The 22371-nt window shown below is 44.9% G+C and overlaps 3 non-coding genes across 3 annotated transcripts; all 3 read right to left on the bottom strand.

The window, feature by feature from the left end:
- Nucleotides 1–3367: 3367 nt before the first annotated feature.
- Nucleotides 3368–3439, bottom strand: Trnac-gca (transfer RNA cysteine (anticodon GCA)). Its single transcript has one exon. It is a non-coding gene; the product is annotated as a tRNA-Cys (tRNA).
- A 3457-nt stretch (nt 3440–6896) lies between these two features.
- Trnac-gca (transfer RNA cysteine (anticodon GCA)) lies at nt 6897–6968 on the bottom strand. The gene has a single exon. It is a non-coding gene; the product is annotated as a tRNA-Cys (tRNA).
- Nucleotides 6969–17662: 10694 nt separating this feature from the next.
- Nucleotides 17663–17734, bottom strand: Trnac-gca (transfer RNA cysteine (anticodon GCA)). The gene has a single exon. It is a non-coding gene; the product is annotated as a tRNA-Cys (tRNA).
- Between the last annotated feature and the right edge of the window lie 4637 nt (nt 17735–22371).

Genomic DNA, 22371 nt, shown 5'->3' with positions numbered 1-22371 from the left:
TATTCTTAGTGTTAGTCAGTTTTCTGATACTGTAACAAATGCCTGAGATCAATTTTGTAAAGAAAAAATGTATTCATTCTCATAGTTTTGGAGTTTCTGCCCCTGGCAACTTGGTATTTTTGTTTTAGGCCCATGACAAGGCAACTCCTCATAGCAAGGAACACATAGCAGAGGGAAATCATTCATTTTATGGATGGGATGTGATGAATGAGAGGAAGAGGAAGGGGCTGGGGACACAACATCCCCTCAAAGACATACCCCATTACAGGAAACCTCAGGCTAAGCCTCTCCTATTAAGTTTCTACCACCTTCCCATAGCACCAATCTCAGGACTAGGACTTTAATGTGTGGTTTTCAGGGATACTCCAGATTCAATCTACAGCACTTAGTAATGCTTTTTGCCTCAAGAAGCTATGTTTCTAGTAATAATGGACTACACCGCGTGGTACATGTATCTGTCTTTTTATTTTTAACATGTTTGTATCCTTGATGCAGATGCGTTTTCAGTGAGGAACATACACTTTGTTGGATTTATTTTTTTAATATAGCAAAATTCTTTTAACTGGGACATTTAACATGTGTGTTATAGTATTTGGCATTGTTCTCAGTGCTTTCAATTCACACACACACACACACACACACACACACACACTATAAAGCAGTACTAATATTAGCAACTCCTATTGTAATTATTCATAAAACAGGACACTATAGAAGTTGGGCAACTTATCAGAAGAGATTAAACTCATTCACCCCAGTGACCATCTTGGTAGTTCTGCCACTTGGGTTCAAAATCAGACACCCCAAGGGAATCTTGGCAACATTCCTCTAACTGACAGAAGTGGACAAGGTGCAACTCATTCTCATAATCCTGAGCACTACACAAGGTTGGCACCTGCTCAGCAGATGACATTCAGTGAGTTTTGATTGTAACAGGAGGTGACTCTGCGGACATGCACATCCTCCTTGAGGTCTTCACCTCAAGCTGGTGCTTGTCCTTTAGCATGGCTCAGCACCATTCCCCAACATAAACCTGATGATTGGGGATCTGGGAATTCATAAATGCATCCCATCACTCAGTAGCCAGCTCTGGGCCAACCCATGCACCATTTCTCCCTGTGAGCATGGGATGAAGGTGGGGTGTGGAGCACTGAAAGTAAGAGTGGAGGTCCAGGGAGGTGGGAAGGGCTCTCCAGGTGGCTTCTGAGACCTACTGTGTGTGCACTGTTCTCATGAGTTGGAGGACTCCAAGTTGAGCTGGCTTTGGGTCTCTTGGGGATGATAGTGGGGTTGAAGAGGGGATCCTATACTAAAATGTATGTCAGTGTGGTCCCATGTCATGCAGCTCTGAGAGGGAGGCTCTTTGGTTTCCAAAATCCCCAATCCATTAATGGAGATCTTCCAACATCACACCTGGCTAGGGCAGCCAGGATGTTGACCACAAACACACTTTCACCATTCAGGTTTGAACTCCAGATTCAGAGGGATCTTGCTTGCAAAATTGTTCCTGGTTGGGTCCTAAAAGACAATGGATATTTAGGGCTTTATTTTTGACCCTTGATTCTTACTCTCCCTTCCCTATTTTTTCAGTATTTTATCCAGTAAATCTTCCTGCTAGAAATTGCTCTGTGATTTCTGTCTCTTGGTTGCAGGGACTGAGACATCTGGATGAACACAGTGCACAGGGAATGGAGAGTGCTGTTGCTTGTGGAGAGGTACAGAAACGTCTCCAAGCTCAAGGAGAGCACAAGCTATAGACACAGAGGTGATACACTGTGGAGAGGAGTGAGCATACCTCCTCCACATGCAGAGGAGGCACAACTGAAAAGCCAGCACAGTCTGGGGACAGTGGGGAAGATGACCAAAGATCTTTCTAGGAAGGAGACTGCTAAATCAGGAAGGTGGAAGGAGATACCATCAGGAGGCACCTGGATTTGAACCAGGGACCTCTTGATCTGCAGTCAAATTCTCTATCCCTGATACAAAACCCCCATTCTGAAAAAAAAAATGATAACATTGATAGCAAGTTCTGTCTCTCTGACCTCTGTACTCTCCTGTCACAAATGCCCCTCCATTAGGAAGTTTTCCTTGGTCCTTTGCATGTGTGGAACCCAATCCATGTGATGAAGTCAAATCCCAGGTAAAGCAGGAAGTAGAGCAGAAACACAACATGTGCTCTGGGGAAGAGGGGACAGATTATTTCTCTTTGTAGAGAGGAAGAAAGAGGTAAAGACAGAACAGCATGAGCATGCTGAGGGCCTCACATCACGTGGCCTTGGTCTCCCAAGAGAGTAAAGAGAGCAAAGAAGTAGGGTGATGCTCACCACCTGGAACAAAGAAAAAACTATCAGCCTGGCTCAGTGGGAAATACAGAAGCGGTGAATTGGAAAGGAATCAAAGATTTCTCATTAACAGAGGGTGCTGTGTGAGGACACACTGCCACAGATTTGCATGACACCACTTATCTGACTCTATCCTTTACTCCAGGAAAACGGGTGACCCCAGAAGGAAGACCACAATGGAAGAAATATTCACTGGCATTTCATCCATAGAAGGAGAAGGGAGCTGTGAGGGTGGCAGAGAGGCCACATGCAAGGGCTCCACAGGAGCCAGATTCATGACTATGAGGGAACTATAGGGTCCATAATGGGTTCACAAACAGGGGAGCCACAGGGTTGCCTACCATCATAGCCCAGACAGATATGGAGGAGATGAGGGTAAACACGAGGATAATGAATAGGTTTAGTAACAGCAAAAAGAAGAATAGGAAGAACTGAGGAGTCAGAAAAGACTTTGTTGGTTCTAAGATTGTGAGCGGGAACAGCTGTGAGTATGGATCCAGTGGGGGTTTGTGTAAGATTAGACTTGACTGTGCATGCTGAACACCCAAAGAGCCAAGAATCTACACAACACACTAACAAGAAATTAAGCTGGAAGTTTCCTTTTCTCCCACACAGAAGTTCAATCAGGTGGTCCAGATTTGGAATGGATAGCATAGGGTACAGGGCCATATTCCCTCTCTCCAGTTATTCTACCTCACATAGTTTCAGTAGAAAGACTCCTACAATGTCCAATGTGGTGCCTCCAAATTTAGCATCTCACTACCTTCCATGGAACAAAAAAAGAAGACAATAGACAAACCTGTCCCCGTAAGATGTTCTGCTAAAATGGATCTGGAGTGGGGCCTGGGAAATTTCACTTTGCTAGACTGTTTAGGTGATTCTGATTCATACTTGGGGCTCAAATAACCACAGTAAAATCTCAGCATGGACTGCTTGTGGCAAAAATAGTGTTTATTCTGGTGTGTACTAAAGAAGAGGAAAGTGAGGCATCTGTGTAGGAGAGGAGGTCAAAAGTAAGCATGAGTAGGGGTCACCTGGATTTGAACCAGGGACCTCTTGATCTGCAGTCAAATGCCCTACCCCTGAGCTATACTCCCCACTGCATAAGACTATGTAATAAGCACCTTAAACTTGGATGGCCACACCCAGGATGCTCCTCCTGGAGACGTCACTCCCTAGTGCTCTCCCATCATAAGCTTCCTTCCTGCGTGGGCATACCCCTTCCTGTCTACACACCTCTAGGGATAACAAGCACCCTCCTCCTCCTTAGAACCTGGCTCAGTGTGAGGCTTAAAAGTCATGGTTGTCTGCAGCAGGAACCTCCCTCACACTCAACTAGAGGAGCCAGAACACAAGAGCTGTCTGCTCAACAGACCCTTTGGAAGTGAGGGTGGGGCCTGGGATGGGCAAGAGCAAAGCCTCTTGCTTTCCCCTGGAGAACTCCTAACCTGACCCTCTGGGAAGGGACCCAGGGATCCCCTGTACCTCTAGCAGCTAACAGGTTTGGGCTATGGCTTTAATCTGGGCCTGTGTTAGTTATCTTCTCACTACTGTGACTGTTTTAGTCAGTTTTTCATCACTGAGACCAAAAGACCTGAGGAGAAAGATTTTAAGGAGAAGTTTATTTGACGTTCATGGTTTCAGAGGTCTCATTTCAACACCAGCTGGCTCCATTCTGCAGGGCCTGAGGCGAGGCAGAGCATCATGGCAGAAGGGTGTGGTGGAGGACAGTGGGTCAGGACATCACTGTAGGAAGCAGAGAGAGTCCCCCACCACAGGCAAAATATACACCCCCAAGGCAGGTCCCCAGCCACCCACCTCCTTCAGCCACACACCACCCGCTTACAGCCACCACCAGTTAAGCACTATCAGGGGATCAAGGCACTGATCATGCTAAGGCTCCCATAACCCAGTCATTTCACCTCTAAACTGTCTTGCATTTCCTCACACAGGAGCTGAGGGAGACACCTCATATCTAAATCATAATGGTGACCAAAATATCTGACCAGAGTCACTTAGAGGAAGAGAAGTTCATCTCAGACTCATGAATTCAGAGGATCAGTCCATGGCCACCTGACTCCAATATCCTGGGTAAAAGGTGAGGCAGAACATCTTTCAGGAAGAGTGTGGCAAAGGAAATATGTTCAGTTCATGGGAGGCAAGATGAAGAGACAGTGGTTGAGCCTCCAGGAATTAGACTTAAACCCCAGTGATGTCCCCAGTGGCCTACTCCTCCAGCTCCACCCCAGCTGCTTACAGCTACCACCCAGTTAGTCCATGCAATGCTTAATCCATCAACCCAGACCTCCTGTGACCTGTGAGTTGCTGCTTAAGGGTGGGAGCTCTTGGCAGCTACCAGGCCTGGGTCAGAGGAAACTCATCACTGTGCTAACAACAGACAGGCTCCCTCCTCAAATGCCCATAGCCTACCTCTTCCCAGTCTCAGAGACTGGTGCAGTCAGCAGCCTGGAGAACCATTGGCTCCTAGAATGGCTATCACAGCCCAATGCTGTGACCACCATGGTGGGTCCCCACTAAAACACGTTCCAGTGATTGATGTCCATTCTAACACACCTGGTGACAAACCAACCCTCTCCTCCTGACCAAATACTCAGTTCAAGGAACTTGCTCAAAATTAAAAGTTACAACAATGCTACTCCTTCTAGCTTCTTCCTTAGCTAATACACATAGAGAATGATGCTGAATGATCCCCTCCAAGAATTTCAGGAACATTGAGGAATCTCTAAATATTGACTGACCAACACCAACACAGCTCAAGGACCAGGACATGCTCCCAGTGGCTTGGCAGGAGCAGGTGACACAGATGCTGACAGCTTGGACCCTAAAGCCACACAGTATGGGTTCAAGTCCCAGGGATAGGTCAGGTCCCCTCCTTGTGCATCAGCTGCAAATCTGTAAAATGGGGAGAACAAGAGAACACACTTGATGGGCTGCTGTGGAGACTAGATGACTTAATCCAGTTAAAATTTCAAACAGCACTGGCACATACTAAGTTCTACACACTGTTTGCTGAACAAATGGACTCACCAGGAATTGACTCAGTTCACTGAGTCAAGAGAGGGAATAAACTTTAGAATTCAACCTGCAGAGATCACACATATGAAATTATTAGAATAAATCAGAGTCTTTCATTAGAGAGGAAATGGAAACTAAATTAAGAAACAAAAGCTATCAAAATGAACAAACATATATTTTGAATGAATCAGATGAGACATTCAAGAAATGAAAATTTAATTAACCTGTTTTCATTTATATTCACTTTTACTGAAATGCAGCTTATATAGTACAGTACATAAGTCTTATGTATAGGTTGATGGATTTTTACCTACATACCTACACATGTAACCACCTGAATCAAGACACAGGAAGTCTCTAGCACTCAGAGACTTCTTTGAATTCCCCACTATTTCTTTCCTGCAGGACCTAACCACTCACCATCCCTGTGGATGTGTTGGCCTACTCTGGAACTGCATCTACATGGACTCACACACTACGTAGTCTTTTGACTCTGACTTCTTTCTCCCTCCTCATGTCTATAAGGTCCATCCACATTTATCCACTATGGAAATGATTCATTATTTTTAATTCCTGATTCATGTTCCATGGTCTGACTATACCATGATTTATTTATCTATCCTACTAACAATAGACATTTCATTTATTTCTAGTGTCAGAATATTTTGTCACCTTTTTTAACTGTGAACAAAAGATCCAACAAGGACAATTTAGAGAAGAAAATTTTTATTTTGGATCATGGTTTCAGAGGTTCAGTCTAGGACTGAACAACTCCATTGTGCTGGGCGGAAATGTTGCAGAAGATCATGGTGGACAGGTGTGAAGAGGGGAGCAGCTCAAGATATGGCAACCAGAAAGGAGAGAGAGAGAGAGAGAGAGAGAGAGAGAGAGAGAGAGAGAGAGAGAGAGATTGCTCTGCTCACCTGAGACACAATGTAAATCCCACAGGCATGCCCCTAGTGACCGACTTTCTCCAAATGGAGGTGACTCTTTTCACATCCACAGCCCCCTTCAGGTCTTCAACTCCAGCTGGTGCTAGTACTTTAGCAAGGTCTCGGCCTCTGTCCCCCAACCTAAAACTGAGGATTAGGGATCTGGGAATTCAGAAACGTATCTCATCTACCCTTAGCCAGCTCTGGGCCAACCCATGCACCATTTCTCACTGTGAGCCCGGGATGAAGGTGGGGTGGAGCAGTGAAAGTAAGAAGGGAGGCCCAGGGAGTGGGAAGGGTTCTCCAGGTGGCTTCTGAGACCAACTTTGTGTGCACTGTTCTCATGAGGTGGGGAATTCCCTAGTAGAGGTAGCCTTTGGGTTCTTGGGGATAATAGTGGGGTTGAGGAGGTTGACCCTATGCATAAAATGGATATCAGTGTGGCCCCATGTCATGCAGCTCTGAGAGAGAGGCACTTTGGTTTCCAAAATCCCCAGTCCATTAATGGAGGTCTTCCAACATCAACTGGGGCCCTCCTAACAGGAACTGCTTAAGGCAGCTACCAAAACAGAACAGTAGGTAAATAAGGGGGCACCTGGATTTGAACCAGGGACCTCTTGATCTGCAGTCAAACGCTCTACCCCTGAGCTATACCCCCACCTACATGGAACCTCTCATTAGCACCTTTTCATCCAGGGCACCACACCCAGGCTACCTGTGATTTATATTGCAAGTTTCTCTGCATGTTCTAGCATCTGACAGCTTTCTCCACTGGAGTCTGCCCTACCCTCTTTCATCCCAACCTTAACTAGTCACGCCAGCTCCCCTCCCTCCTCACACTGTGCTGGGGGAACCATCTTTGCACCTGGAAAGCACACCTAACTCCAGCATTTCCCTAAGTCCACACACAGTGTTCAGACGGGAGATGCTGCTCCTGGTCTTCAATGAACCTCACACACAGCCCTGGGAGAGCCTTCTCCATACTCCAAGACCTCAAGGAGGGGGCTAATTATTTCACTCCATCACTCATTCCCTCATCAAACAATCATGGAGCCAGTTAGGTAGTGGACCTTGTCATCCATGTTGCAGTCAGAGAGACAGGGAAGATACAGTCCCAATTTCTCAAGGAGTCTTGATTCAAACAGTAGAACAACACAGGAACAAAATGTTTCCATAAATGTGACAGAAGCTAAGTAGAGGCCTGAGGGAGCAGAGAGAAAGGAGCCCTGCTCAGGCATCAGGAGGGTCTTCCTGGAGAAGTGACAAGGAGAATTTGCCTAAGGAAAATCTGGGGTCCTCAGCTCCACAGACCTCAGAAGGCTGAGAGTCCATGCAGTGAGGGAGCCTCATGTTCATCGCCTTGGAGGATAACCTGTGACACAGATGACCAGCCATGACCTGGAAGAGCCTCACAGCCTGCCTTCTCCTGTCTTCTTGTACAGAGGATGACACAGTTATGGCCTGAGAGAATCCAGAGCACAGTTTAACAACAGCTGTTCATGACTAGGATGGGACTGGGGGTTAAGTGTCACTATGGATGAAATGGTCATTATGTGACTCCTTGTTATTTACTATTTTAAATTTTTTTTCTTTGGCATCTAAAAGAGATCCTTGCAAGGGGGCACCTGGATTTGAATCACCTGGATTTGACTGCACCTCTTGATCTGCAATCAAATGCTCTACCCCTGAGCTAAACCCCCTGCTGCTAAGTATGTGTAATAAGCACTCTATACCTGCAGGGCCACACCCTGGATGCTCTATAAGGAGATGTACACTTGACAAGGTCATATGCTTCCTTCATCATACACTTCCTTCCTGCCAGGCCACGCCCCTTCCTCTCTACACACCTGCCAGCCACTTCTACTTATGGCCAGCAGCCTTCCCTCCCTAGTTTCCAGGTGAGTCAGTGACAATAAAATCATGGATGTTTGCAGCTGGACCCCTTCAGAAGCAAATAGAGCTGCTGAAGTCAGACCTGCTGCTCAACAGACACTTTGGTGGTCAGGGTGGGGCTAACTATAGGCATATGCAAAACTTCTATTTCTCCCTTGGGAACTCTTAAACCTAGGCAGCATGCGTGGCTCTGAGAAGTACCCTGGATGACGCTGACTTACCCTTTGGAGCTATTTATTTAATTTGTGCATATTCATGTGCAGATCTGGAAGAAAATTACAGAAGTTACAATTACACCAGAAAAAAAGATGTCTCATAGCTGAGGAGTCATGACTGGAGTCCACATCTAGGCCTCTTGGCACCAAATGCTCTGGGCAGGCCATGAACTGCCCCTTTGTCTCTCCTATTCCTCCCCTCATTTTCTTCATCTGCAGAATCCCTAAGTGCTTCAGACAGAAGAAACCTGAAGTCAGGACTCAGTCCTCAGAGGTGGGAGTCAGAGAGATCTCCGGTCTCTAGAGCTGTACAGAGATGGCCAATGTATGGTCAGTGTGAAAGGAAGGGGCAGCCATTTCCTCACAAGCTCACAGCATGGAGATCTTCAACATGTGCACAGAGGCTTCATCTCTCTCAACGAAATAACATTTTAAAAGGAAACCAACCCCAGAGAAATATCCACTCAAGAAAAGTGATGGGAGACCAGATCAGGTCTGAAGGGCTATGTGGGAGGGCTATGTCCCCAGGATCTGGTGGACAGAACAAACTCACCTACTCACCCTGTGGTCCCTCCTTGCAGGAAGATTGAGAATTAGGGGACCCTGGAGGGGTCAGGAAACTGTTTTCTAATATCATGTTCAGAGATCAAAATGAAGGGTATGTAGGAAGAATCTGAATTGAATCAGGAAACTGTGATCAGTCAAATGCTTTTCTAAAAGGATCTGTTATTGCTATGTCTTCCTTAAGGAAAGGAAAGTAGTACAACGCCATGTTCCTAAAATGCGCCTTTCCGGTCCCAAAAACCTAGCCAAGTTAAGAGAACAATGGGAGTTAACTTCCACCGGAATGTCCAGACCATATCATCTTGGAGGCACAGGTTTTCCTCAAGTTGATGAGGATTAGGGCAAGTGAGGGTTATTTGCAGGCAGCAGCTCTCTTGCACACACCTCAATTTCCTTGGGGTGCCTGGCACAGTGGGACCAGGCCAGCCAAGCTGAGGGTGCTTCTGTACCCAGCCTATAAACCCCCTGCCTGCAGTAACTGGTAGAGCAGAGCACCATGGGGAGGGAAGTGCTGGTGCAGGTGACTGCCCCTGGACAAAGCATCAGGAGGGACGGAGGCACTGCCTTCTGGTGAAGCTCCAGAAGCACCAGGCGCAACAGAGGTGCACCTGCCCAGCCCCTCCCCAGTGGGCCTTCCCTCAGGCATTTCCTATGACCCTCATATCTCATGTCTCTTCTACCAGTGTCGTCCTTGGTCTTTGAAACCTATACCACTGCCCTACAACAACTGGGCTGTGGATGTTACCTTTGCCTAATGAGCGAGTTCCAGTGCTGAGCTTCACTGCAGGGAGTCCAGGCCTCCCTATGGCCTCCACCACCCACAGTGCTCTTCCTGGAGATCTGGTCATCCTCTCCTTCTCCTCACCCACAGCTCATCCAACCTGCCACACTCCCACACTCGACCTCCCCCACCCACCTGGCCACTGTGTGTGGGGCAGCCCCGCCCCATCTGTCCCTCACTCAGGGTCTGAAGGCACCAACTGCACATCGATGTTGCTCACCCCTGGAATGTCCTTTATCTACATCATGGTGCAAGTCACAACATAATTTTCTCACACTTAGAATCATTGGATCTTATAGTGGGTGTTAGTAGGAGATTGGGCCCCCAAAATTAAAGTTCCTACTTTCCTCCTAAGTGCTACTAATCAGAATTACTAGGGGTGATCCAGAGTCTGAACAAGATCAGCCAGTAATTCAGATGCAACTCAGTCTGGGTGATACTGAGGCAGTGTGTTACTCTATTGTAAACTTCACAGAGCAAATAATTAAGATCTTCAAAAAGACACACAGGTCACTAACAATAGGACCCTGACTGGTGCCCAACAAGAGATTTCACTGGAAAACTGTGACATAGTCCTAAAAGGGTTGTGATAAGGTTGACTGCTAAGCAAAATTCCAACTCAGATTTCAAAATAAAGTATTAGCTTCCAGGAGGCACCCGGATTTTAACCAAGGATTTAATCCACTCAAATTTTCTACCCATGACTGCCCCCTCACCTGACTGGGTCCCTCCTGAGCATCTTTCACCCGGGTTACCACATCCAAGAATTTCCTAGAGTGCTGTTTTACCCATTCATAGTCAACTGTGAACACCACAGATACACCACACGCTGCCTGGAGGCCCCTCTTTAAGCCGCGAGGTCACCTTCATCACCCAGAGGACACTCAGCTGCCTGATAGGCTCTTCTCTATCCTGATCCCCCAAATCTGAATTTCTACAATTCGCTGGAGTTTCCTCTTTCCTCATTCATTAGATGGTGGGTGCTGGGGTGGCAGGTGTAGGAATCATGGCTGTTAGGAAGCTACTTCACACGCCACCAGCTCCGTGGTGATACAAGTTCCAGATGTGAGCCCAAACTCCAGGGCAGGCAGGCTGGCAGGTCCTCTGTATAATGGAAGATCTGAAAGGTCGCATGGCAGAAGGCCACATGCAGGAATGAGCAAGGAACTGACCTCACATTCACCTGCCACAATCTGCCCTCTCCATCAGACTCAGGCAAAATTCACTCACCTCTATCCGAAGCCCCAGAGCCTCATCCCATAAAGTTCAAGATCTTGTGATTTACATTGAATCCAAGGGAGGCTGCCCTGATCCACAGGTCTATGAGCTTAAAAGGCCAGATTACTGTCCCTCGCCCACCCCAAACAGAAGTACAGGAACAGACTTCCTGCAACAAACTTTTGGTTTGAATATCGGACAAGATGGGAAGCACATGGTCATAGAAACTGGCTCAAGGACATTCAAATTTCAGGAAGAATTGGTCATGCCCCTCTGTCTCCTTTTGGTTTTGCTGGGGGTAGCTCCCAATTAATTGTTCTAGGGAACCCTCAGCCCTGCCTCTGGGAATCTGTCTTTTCCATCAACTTCTTCTCACAAGGTGAGACTCCAAGTCAAGGTAGACTTTGGGCCCTTGGTGATTACACTGGGGTTGAAGAGGAGGTAAGTCCTACATTAAAAAAGGGACTTCAGTGTGGCCCCATGTTTTACAGCTCTGTGGGTGAAGCTCTAGGATTGTTCCTAGAATTCCAACTAATGGAGACTCCTAACTTCACTCTGGGCCACCTGAGTCAGGTACCAAAATCACATGTAAATAGCGGGCACCTGGATTTGAACCAGTCAAATGCTCTACCCCTGAGCTATACCCCCTGTTACACCAGTGTCACCTAGTTAATACCTTTTATTTGTGTGTTAATACTCAGCTTTGCAAGGTTAAATTATAGTCACCCTCACTACTGACTTTCCAGAAGATGCCAAACCTGATTTGCAAGATACCTTCCCACAACCATCCAGCTTTCCAGGCCTATCCTTGAGTGGGATCACCAGGCAAAGAAGATATGCTGCCTGCAGATCCCCCAGCCCATTTCCCATTGATTTTCTGGTTTAGCCCACAAGTTGGACAACTGTCTTCAAAACTATCCACGCCCTCCTGCTGTCCCCAGCTTGTCCTCCTTCAGTGAAGACAGAAGGAGGTAATGCTGTCACGGAGCTCTGACAGTTGGCGTTTGCAGCAACACAGCAGAATCCCCCTCTTCCCTGTTAGAGCACCGTCATGGTTTGGATATGAGATGTATCCTGAAAATCTCAAGCAGCAATGCAGGAATGTTCAGAGGTGAAATTATTAGATTATTAGAGCTATACCTCACCAGTGTATTAATCCATCTGATGGATTAATAATTTGGATTACTGGGCGGTAACTGTGTTCAAGTGAGGCATGACTGGAAGAAGTAGTTCGCTTGGGGAGAGCCTTGAGAATCCTATGCTGTCCCTGGCTCCTCCTCCTAGTGCAGTCCCCGCCCCCTTCCTGGCTGTCATAAGCTGAGCAGCTGTCCTCTGCCTCCCTCTTCCACCATGATGTTCTCCCTCACCTCAGGCCCAGAGCAATGGAGTTGGCAGATCTTGGACTGAAACTTAGAAACCATGAACCAAGACAAACTTTTCCTCCTCTAAGTTATTCTTGTGAGGACTTTTGGTCACAGTCATGAAAGGTGACTAACACAGCATACAATCCAGGGTTTTGTCTTTTGAGTTTCCAACAAGTCTATGGTAGACCCAAGCACTGGAGAGATCAGTTTATTAAAGGGAAATGTCTGCCCTACATAGAGAACCTGGATGCTGTGATTTGTCTCTCCAGGTCTGACCCCGAAGCTACTGCACCAAACTGCTAATGTGGGCAGGAGGAGGGAAGGAGACAGCTTGGGGTTACTCTCTGTCCCTAGGAAGTCTGCCCTGGAGAAGCCCCAAAGAATTCTGCAGGGTAGTCCCTGCCTTCTTTCTGAGGATCCAATAGGGTTGGAGGAATCAGGAAATGCAGGGAGGGAGCAGGATGTGTAGAACATGAGGGACACCAGAGTGCAGGGCGGGTCGGGAGACAGTGACCCGTCCCCACTGCAGCTGGGCAGGGGCTGACCTGCAGCTTCCAGTCCTTGGAGGATCCCAGCTGGAATGAATGACAGGGAAGTAGGTGGGAGATGAGCAGTGGGTCCTGCCAGTGGAGGAGCCCGCGGGGCCCTCCCACTTGAGCAGGCGCCCTCTGGCTCTGCTGTCGCAGCTCTGGCCTGAATCACACCCCTGCTGTTGCCAGTGTCCAGTCAGCACCCTCTCCCTTCTCTTCACTCCCAGCTTTCCGACAACGTGTGGGAAGTTCCTACTTATCTCTAGAGCTGGAGAGACCATCAACCAGCTCCTGCACAGCCCCACCTCAGGAAGGTCCTCTCCAGTCCCAGGGTCCTGCACCCATTGCTGCTTCCATGTCTGCAAGCACACGCGCACACGCAGCTGCTCCTCAGTCTGTGGGACAGCAGCAGCCGGGAGAAGCAGCGACAGAGCTTTAGGATGGACACATCTGAGTTCCTCACCTTACACATGACAAAACCTCAACTCGAAGGGATCCTGACTAACCATTTCTGAGACACTCGCAGTACCTGCATCTGGAGACGTTTCTCCAGCCTGTGGATCTATGCATCCAACCCTAAGCGTGGCAGTCGGTGAACTTCTCAGTCTGACTTGGACCATGGAGAAGTTCCAAGAAACATCATAGAGACAACACAGTGGAGGGCAAACAGGGTCTATTGAACTGGCCAGTAAACTCTGGAACCCTAGAAGAAGTTTCTACTCCGCCATCCCCCCTAGCTATGTCACATGGAGTTTTTTTCTTTCAAAGTATCTTGTGCAATTATTTTAAGTCACATGTTGTTTGTGAAGCTTGAAATAAAAACCCCTCAAATCTTCATATTTTTCTCCTGCTACCCAGAAACACTCATAATCCACTCTTTAGGCTGTTTCTTCTAATGTGTTTGTCCCTGCAAGTATCAATAAAATAAACTTAATACACTATGTCTAATTTCCCCTGGTTTGGATATCATTGACAACTCCTGAAGATGAGGATACAACTCACTTGCCTTCTTCCATTCTCACTTTCCCAATGTATTTGTATCTCGACTTTTGGTTACATGATCTCACATGTTGTTATTATGACGATTATTAATAGTGTTCATGTAGTGCTTAGCAGAACTAAGAATTCGGGTAGAACTTTTTATTTATTCTGAGGTTAGTGGTAGCCTGATGTTTTCAATTCCTTAGTGATCTGTAAACATCTAGGATTTCCCACAACCTCTGATTTCTCTATAAACGCCCTTCAAAACAACATTCCACACTGTGAAAGTGTCAGATCATTCACATTTCCACTTCCTGTTTGCTAGGAGCCATACAGCTTTGCCTGATTGCTCTGTAGAGTCTCATCAAGGTCCCTGGGGCTTCCTTCACCCTTACCAGGACTTTCTTCCTTTTCATTTCTCTCCTGTGCAGGACTCCCTCTTTCCAGGACTTAAGTCTCAAATGCCTCTTAATTTACTTCCTTATTTTGGCCAATGATCTCTTACAATTTCTTTCTGTGAAAAGTGGAAGCAAATTTTTTAAGACCATGTAGAATGTCTTGAGGATCACTTATGTAAGAGTCTGGATGGGCTTAGATCTGTAGTTACAAATCAGAGAACTTGGTACTGTGAGAGATTTTTCTTCTTCTCTAGGATCTAGTGTTGCTGTTAAAAGTCAAGTGCCATCGTGATTCCCTGCCCTGTGTGTATACCAGGTTCTTTTCCTCCTCAAGTTTTTAAGATCTTCCTTCTAGTCCTGGGCTTCTGTGAGTACTCTGTGATGTACTTGGGTGGGTCACTTTTTATTCCTTGTGCTGAGTACTCAGAGATATTTTCTCATGGGAACCCACATCCTTTCATTTTGGGTAATTTTCTTGAATAATGTGCTCCCAGATCGGAGCTCTAGGCAACGCCATGTTTTCAATTGTGAGTTGAAACCATATATGTTCAATGTTATTATAGAGAGGTGTTTATTAACTCATGCCAGTTTTATTTATTTCTAATGTTGAATTTGTTCCTGTTATCATTTTTAAACTAGTCTTCTAATGAGATTTTTTCATTTCTTAGCTCTGAGGTTTGTTTTTTATGTTTTCTGTGTGGAGAATTTCTTTAAAATTTTTCTGTTGTTGGCTTACAATTCTTTTAGTTTCTGCCTATCTTGAAAGGTTTTTATTTCTGCTTTAATTCTGCAGGATAGTGATCTTGATTCACTGTTGTTTGGTTGAAACCTATTTTCTTGTAGGGTTTGGAATACATTATTCTAAGTCTTCCTGATATTATAGTCTATATTGAGAAAACAGAAGTAATTCTAGTTGCTGGATCCCAAATATGACCTGACATTTTTCTCTTGAGGCTTTTAAAATTCTATTCTCCTTCTTTTAGTTACTCATTTTCACCACAACGTGTCATGGAGAAGATCTTTTATGATCTTATCTATATGGGATTCTGAATGCCCCCTGTATCTGGATGTCCATCTCATTTTTAAGGTTTGGAAATTTTCTATTATTTCCCTAAAGAAATACTATCTATACCACTAGCCTGCATCTCACAATACTCTTCAATTCCAATGCTTCTTAATTTTAAAATCTTAATGTTGCTCAGGGTGCTTGAATATTATCATACTGTTTATTGCCCTTATTTTCTTTAATATGATTTGAATGTTCAAGGCTAACCATTTTGTTTTCCAGCTCTCAGACTCTGTCTTCAGCATGGTCTACTTTATTATACTTGCTACTGGCCTTTTTTAAAAAATCATTTCTCATTGTCAAGATTGCTGTTTGATTCTTGTTCATATCTGTCTCCTTATTGAATTTCTCATTTATGTCTTATTTTGATTTCCTTAATTCATTCAGTAGTTTCTCTCTATTCACTTCGAATTCATTGATCATCTATATAAACATTCTTTTGAATTCTTTATCTGGTATTTCATCAACTTTGGCATTTTTGCTGGTAAATGGTGAAGTTTAGGAAGCTACATGTTAGCTTCTTTTTTCATATTTCTTGTACTCCTGTATAGGGTTTCATGCATCTATTGCAATGAATTTTTCTTACACTCTTCTTTGTTGACCCTTTTAGGGCCCCATCCTCTCTTGCCAAAATGTTCTGGAATATAATGTTGATGTGAATTTTTCCATTACCAAATGGGTTTTGTAGTAAACTTCCACTGCAAGTTCCTTGGTGATGATTAGTATATTTTGATACAGTGTATGTTGTGTCAGAGTTTGAGGATTCCATTTTCCTCATAGGTCTGAAAAGAGTGGGGTTCTTCTTGTAGATCTTTGAGTTGTGTTGCATACAGCAGGGTATGTGAGGTACACCCTGTATGATTGATCTTCTTCATTTAACACCTCTATATGTATAAAGGGCAATGGAAGTTATCTAAATTGAAATCCTTCATAGGTCAGATTTCCACAGATTTTGTGTTCATTCTCTAATTTGGTTAGAAGAGTGAATAACTATGAGTGGGACCTGTGCGTCCCCCATAGCCATTTCCACTCGATGTCTAGTCATTAGTTTGAAGTTTTTGTCTCTTTTATTTTTATTTTAAAGTATCACTGAAGTTTGACCATGGTTAGTTTATTTGGGAAACAAGGATTTTTGCCTCCTGGCTGTGTGCAGCTCAGCAGGAGAACCTCTCCTCTGTGAATTTGTAGTGTGCCAGTAGAATCCCAGGACCTCACAGAAAAGGGGAAAACAAACACAATCAAAAGAAGCAAACAATATAAAGCATTAAAATACGTGCCCAGTGTCTATGGAATCTACAACACCAACGATTACAAAAACAATAATGGTGGTGACAGCAATTGCCAAAAGCAAAAATAATAAATACCATGAACTAGATTTGGCACTAAAGTAAACGGCAATTGTCACCTACACCATCCATAGTACTAACAATTGCAGCAGCATCAATGGTGTTGGCAAAAGTTAAATAAACAAAGATTTCTGAAAGGTGGTAAAACTCCAGAACCTACCAGCTTTCTCCACTGAAATGTGACTTCACGTATTTCGTCTCCAACTTTAATGAGTCCCCCTCAACCTCCTCTCTCAGAGTGTGCTGGAGGCACCACATGTGCATTTCAAGAGCACACCTGGCTCCAGTGTTTCCTGCAAGTGTACATGTGGCGATCAGACTGTGGTATTGATCTTCAATGGACCTTGCACCAAGCCCAGGGAGAGCCTCCTCCATATTCTCCATACTGAGAGCCTCAAGGAGGGAACTCATTATTTCACTGCATTGCTCCTTCCCTCAGCAAATGATCATGGAGCCTCTTAGGTGCTGGACCCTCTTGAAGTCACAGAGAAAAAAAAGGTATTGTCCTTGATCTTCATGACAATATTATATTATTTCCATAATATTTCCACAGAAGCAACAGGAGACTAAGCAGAGTCCTGTGAGTAGGGAATAAGGAGCCCCTGCCCAGGGGTTAGGAGAAGCTACCCACAGAACCTACACAGAAGACTTCTGACTATGTAGGAAGCTGTGCTGCTCATCCCCACAGATCTCTTAGAAGGCTGGACATTCATGCAGTGACGGAGTGGCATTGTCATTGCCTTATAGCACAGTCTGTGTCAGAGCATGACCACATGTGACCTGGAGGAGACTCACATCCAGCCCTTTGCTGTCTCCTTCTACAGAGGACAACAGAGGTGTCACCTGAGCAGAATCCAGAGTACAAATGAGCACACTGCATCTCCTGCCTAGGACGTGGCTACGGGATTAGGGTCAATATAGATGACATGGTCCATGTTGACTCATTATTTGCTACTCAGAAATTTTCCTCTTTGGCATGGAAAAGAGACTCTAGCAAGGGGGCACCTGGATTTGAACCAGGGACCTCTTGATCTGCAGTCAAATGCTCTACCCCTGAGCTATACCCCCTGCTGCTTATGAGCGTGTAACAAGCACCTTAAACCTGGATGGTCACACCCTGGATTTCTCCACCCTCAGATGTGCACTGACTAGCACTCTGCCATCATGTACATCCTTCCTACGAGGCCACACACCATCTTCTGGTTCTTCTAGCCTGCATGGATTTCATAACAAAGTCCCCACAATCCATGATCTAAAATGTTGTCCCCACCTTAGAATCATGTCTTCCTTCCATGGTGTAGAAAAGAGGAAGAGAAGAGACAAGCCTCTCCCTGTAAGATGTTCTGATTTAATTTGTCTGGGGTGGGGCCTGGGAAATGGCACTTTAATAGACACTTCAAGTGATTCTAATTCATATTTGGGATTAAGTACAACCCATAGTGAAGCCTCAGCCTATGCTGGTTGTGGTAAAAATGTTTATCCTGGTGAACACTAAAGAGGATATTAAAAATTTGGAGGGTTGTTTAAATTAGTCAAAAACAGGAGTAAGAAGGGGGAAACCTGGGTTTGAAACAGGGACCACCTGATCTACATTCAGATACTATAACCCTGAGCTATGCCCCCACCTATCCTGGTGAGGCTTCATTATTTCATTCACTCCTACACCCAGCCCACCTGTGACCCATGAGGTGCAACTTCAGGACAGGAACTGCCAAGCCTGGGTCACAGGAAACTCATTACCCTGCTGCCTAACCACATACAGACTCCGTCCTCAAATGCCCTCAGCCTCTGTCCTCCCAGCCTCAAGTCCAGGTGCAGGCTGCAGCCTGAGAGGCACTGGGTGCTAGAAGGAGCCTCACAGCTAAATGCTGGGCCCTCTTTGAGGTCCCCACAAACACAAACTCCAGTGACTGAGTGTCCCCCTCACACACTCAGGGCCCTCCCAGCGGGCCTAACCCTCCTGGCCCCATACTCAGTTCAGAGCCCTTTCCACAAAACCACAACCTAGGAAAAGGTTCAGGTGGCACAGATGGAGAATGATGCAGAATGAGCCCATCCAGAATTAATCAGAGTAGAGTCAGGAATCCTGGCACATCAAAGAACCGACACCAGGACAGCTCAAGTCCAGGACATGCTCCCAGCAGCTGCCAGTAGCAGGGTGACAGTGACTCTGAGGCCAGACAGCTGGGTTCAAGTCCCAGGGGCAGGTCACGCCCCCTCCTGTGCCTCCACTGCAAACCTGTAAAATGGAGATAGTAGGAGTCCACCCCTGAGGGGCTGTTGTGCAGGATAGATGACTTAATCCTCGTGCAGCACTCCAAACAGCACTGGCACGAACTCAGTTCTACCCACTGTCTGCAGAACAAACAGACTCACCAGGAATCAGCACCATCCACTGAGTCGAGAGAGAATAACACTGGAGCTCAACCTGCAAAGACCCCACATAGGAAACTACTAGATAAGTCAGAGTATTTTACATGAGAGTGAACTACAATCACGTGTATGAAGTACAGTCAAGTGTATAAGTCTTTATGTACAACTTGATGGATTTTATCGCATGCACACTTGTGACCACCTGAATCAAAACACCTTCCTTCTCTAGCACTCCGAGGCTCCTTGGATTCCCTCCTATTACTTTGTCCTCCCAGGACCATCCCCTGGATGAGTTGACCTGCTCCGGAGCTGTATCTCTGTGGAGTCAGATCCTAGTGGTTCTTCTGAGTCTGGCGTCTTTCACCCAACCTCATGTCAACGAGAGCCATCCACACTTTTCCTCTCTGGCAATGATCTATTATTAAGATTCCTGTTTAGTACTCTGTGTTATGATCAAGCACTATTGATTTATCTATCCTGCTGTAGATGGAAATTTCATTTGTGTCCAGTGTGGAGCTGGTTCTGTCAGCTTTTCCTCTCTTTGACCAACAGATCCAACAAGAAGAATTTAGAGGACAGAAAGTTATTTTGGCTTCAGTTTTTAGAGGATCACTCCCTGGTCAGTCAACTCCATTCCTCTGTACCCAACATGAGGCAGAACATCCTAGGTATGGTGTAGTAGAGGGAAGCAGCTCAGGACATCACACTCAGGAAGCAGAGAGAGAATCCACTCTCCAGGGGCAAAATAAAAACCCCAAAGTCACACTACCAGTGACTGACTTCCTTCATTCACACCCTACCTGCCCAGAGTTACCACCCAATTAATCCATATAGCAGATTAATCCACTGACTAGTTAGTGCTCTCACAATCTCATCCTTCACTTCTCAACATTCTTTCATTGTCTTACACGTGAGCTTTTGGGGACACCTCTTAGCTATACTGTAACAGGGGCTATTGAGAAAGTCCTGCTATGAACATTCTTGTATGCACACCGATACCCTCTGAGGTCTACATGTAGAGATATAGGAAGGAATAGAGTATCCATATTGCTAAGTAGTAGGGTTCTCATATTGCTAAGTAGTAGGTTCTCATATTCCTTAGTACGGTACTCATATGGCTAAGTAAGAGGTACTCATATTTTACATTGAAAATGCCAGACAGGTGTCTAAAGTGGTTACACTAGATTTCATTACCATCAGTAGGGTCAGTGTTGCTGTGGTCCTGCATCCTCACCAACATTGCGGAACGCTGAGTTTTTCCCATTTTTACTTTTCTGCTAAGAATATGGTGACATCTTCCTGGCGAGCAATGAGATGTGGACATTCTTTCACTTGCTTAATAGAGAAAAAGGTTATTTTGGCTCATTTCTTCATAGGTTCAGTCCATGGTGCACTAATTCCATTGCTCTGAACCCAAGGTGAGGCAGAAGATCCTGGTGGAAGAGTGTGGAGGAGGAGCGCTGCTCCATACGTGGAAGCCAGGGAGCAAAAACAGAGGGGACGGGACCAGAGGGAAGAGGAACCCTTCAGAGTGTCCCCACAGAGATCCACCTCCTCCTGCCTGACCCATCTGCCCACAGCTACCACCAAGTCAGTCCATTCACCCCAGGATGGACTGATTAGGTTACAGCTTCTACAAACTAATCATTTTATTTCCTGACCTAACTCAGGAGCTTGCAGGGGATATCTCATACCTAACCCAAAACAATCCACTTCTTGCCTCAAAAAACTTATGACCACCTCAAAGTGCAAAATGCATTTAGTTCATCTCTAAGGGTCCCCACAGTTTTTTTTTTTCATTTCATACCAGTAATTTTATTTATACAGCAAAAACATACAGGTATCTTTTATAAATATGCCAGAGCTCATCTCCACACTGTAGAAATTTCACTCAGTTTAAGGGCAAACCAAGGAAGACTTGCTTTCTTTCCATAAGTTTCTTGCTTCTTTTTTCCGTTACACAAAATGTGTAGTATACCAGCAAGTGCATTACCATAGCATGTTTGTAAAGCTAACATTTTCAGTTTTTAATCTGTGCTGCAGAAAGGTGCATTGTAAATTTTTTTTTCCTTTACAAATTCAAAAGGAAACAATGATAGTCATCTGTCTGGAAAAAAAAATCATGGGTGGCTATAATTTCACAACTGATGCTTAATGGTGACAAAAGTGATTTTGGTTTTGAGAGTGCTACCATTTTGGGAGCATGCATCCACTCTCAAGCTGGTACTGTAAACAGATTGAAAGTAGTACCATATGTCATGCTGATTTTAATTGTTATTTTATGTATGTATGGCATCCATCAGTTATAAGCCTGTTGTTTCTCAGTAAATGGGTACCATAAGTTTCCTGCCAGTAAATCCTTCATAACCTGAAAATAAAGTTTAATATTTGCAATGTAAGTTTTACTTACTGTGTTTATCTGTTAGATGGAGCAAGAGGTTAAGAATTTCTACATATCTTGAAATTTTTAATGTTGTAGTTCACACCAAGAGTCACCTGGCCAATTTTCACAAGATATGTTGTGAACCTCACTCTCATGCCCTGAATGCATATATCCAATATGCTTTTAGTAGTCTGTGTGTCTGTGTATTTTTCTTTAAATAACAAAGTTCCATCAGCATTTTCATATTACTATTCTAATGTATTTTGTTGGTATTGGACCAAAAGTACCTATTACCAACAAATAAAAGTGAAGCTTAAAAATCAGTCTATTTTAAGCAAATCTTGGATCCTGATGTCAGTGTCCCATTTTAGAGATGTATCTGAATTACTACTACTTTATTTGCAAAGTAAGGGGAATTTAATTGTCATTGGCTCTTCTAAAACTGAAAGGAACTGGCCATCATTACTAAGTCTATGAAGTAATTCTAGTCCACAAGGTTTCAATGCAGAAAATTATTTTTCAGGTCTAAGTTTAATAGTTAATGCATTGGGTAGTGTGGACCCAGAAGTGGAAAGGCTATGTAACTACACAATATGTACCCTGCATCTTTATCACTACTCCAGATTCTCTTATGCATTCAACTTTCTTATTAACACAGTGAAGGCTGCATAGATATTTAAAAACTAAATTGAAGGACAGGTGGAATACAGTGACTACGTGAGGAATTTGCCAACCCACATCTTTCAAAGCCAGGTCAGTTTATACAGCGCATGCATTATAAGTCTCACGAAATGTCTTCGTGTTTTCTTCTTGAAGGACTATTGCAGCAGCTTTAAGACTACTAACAGAGACTACACAGGTTATCTCTACGCACAGGCAAACTGCTTTGTATGACTAGAACACCAACAGTTCTTTAAATGAAACTGTCATGAGAAAGAGAGAGATTATA

The sequence above is a fragment of the Sciurus carolinensis genome, chromosome 8, assembly GCF_902686445.1.
Source record: "Sciurus carolinensis chromosome 8, mSciCar1.2, whole genome shotgun sequence".
Lineage (NCBI taxonomy): Eukaryota > Metazoa > Chordata > Mammalia > Rodentia > Sciuridae > Sciurus > Sciurus carolinensis.
Note: the sequence above shows the minus strand (reverse complement) of the source record. Positions and strands in the feature narration are given on the sequence as shown.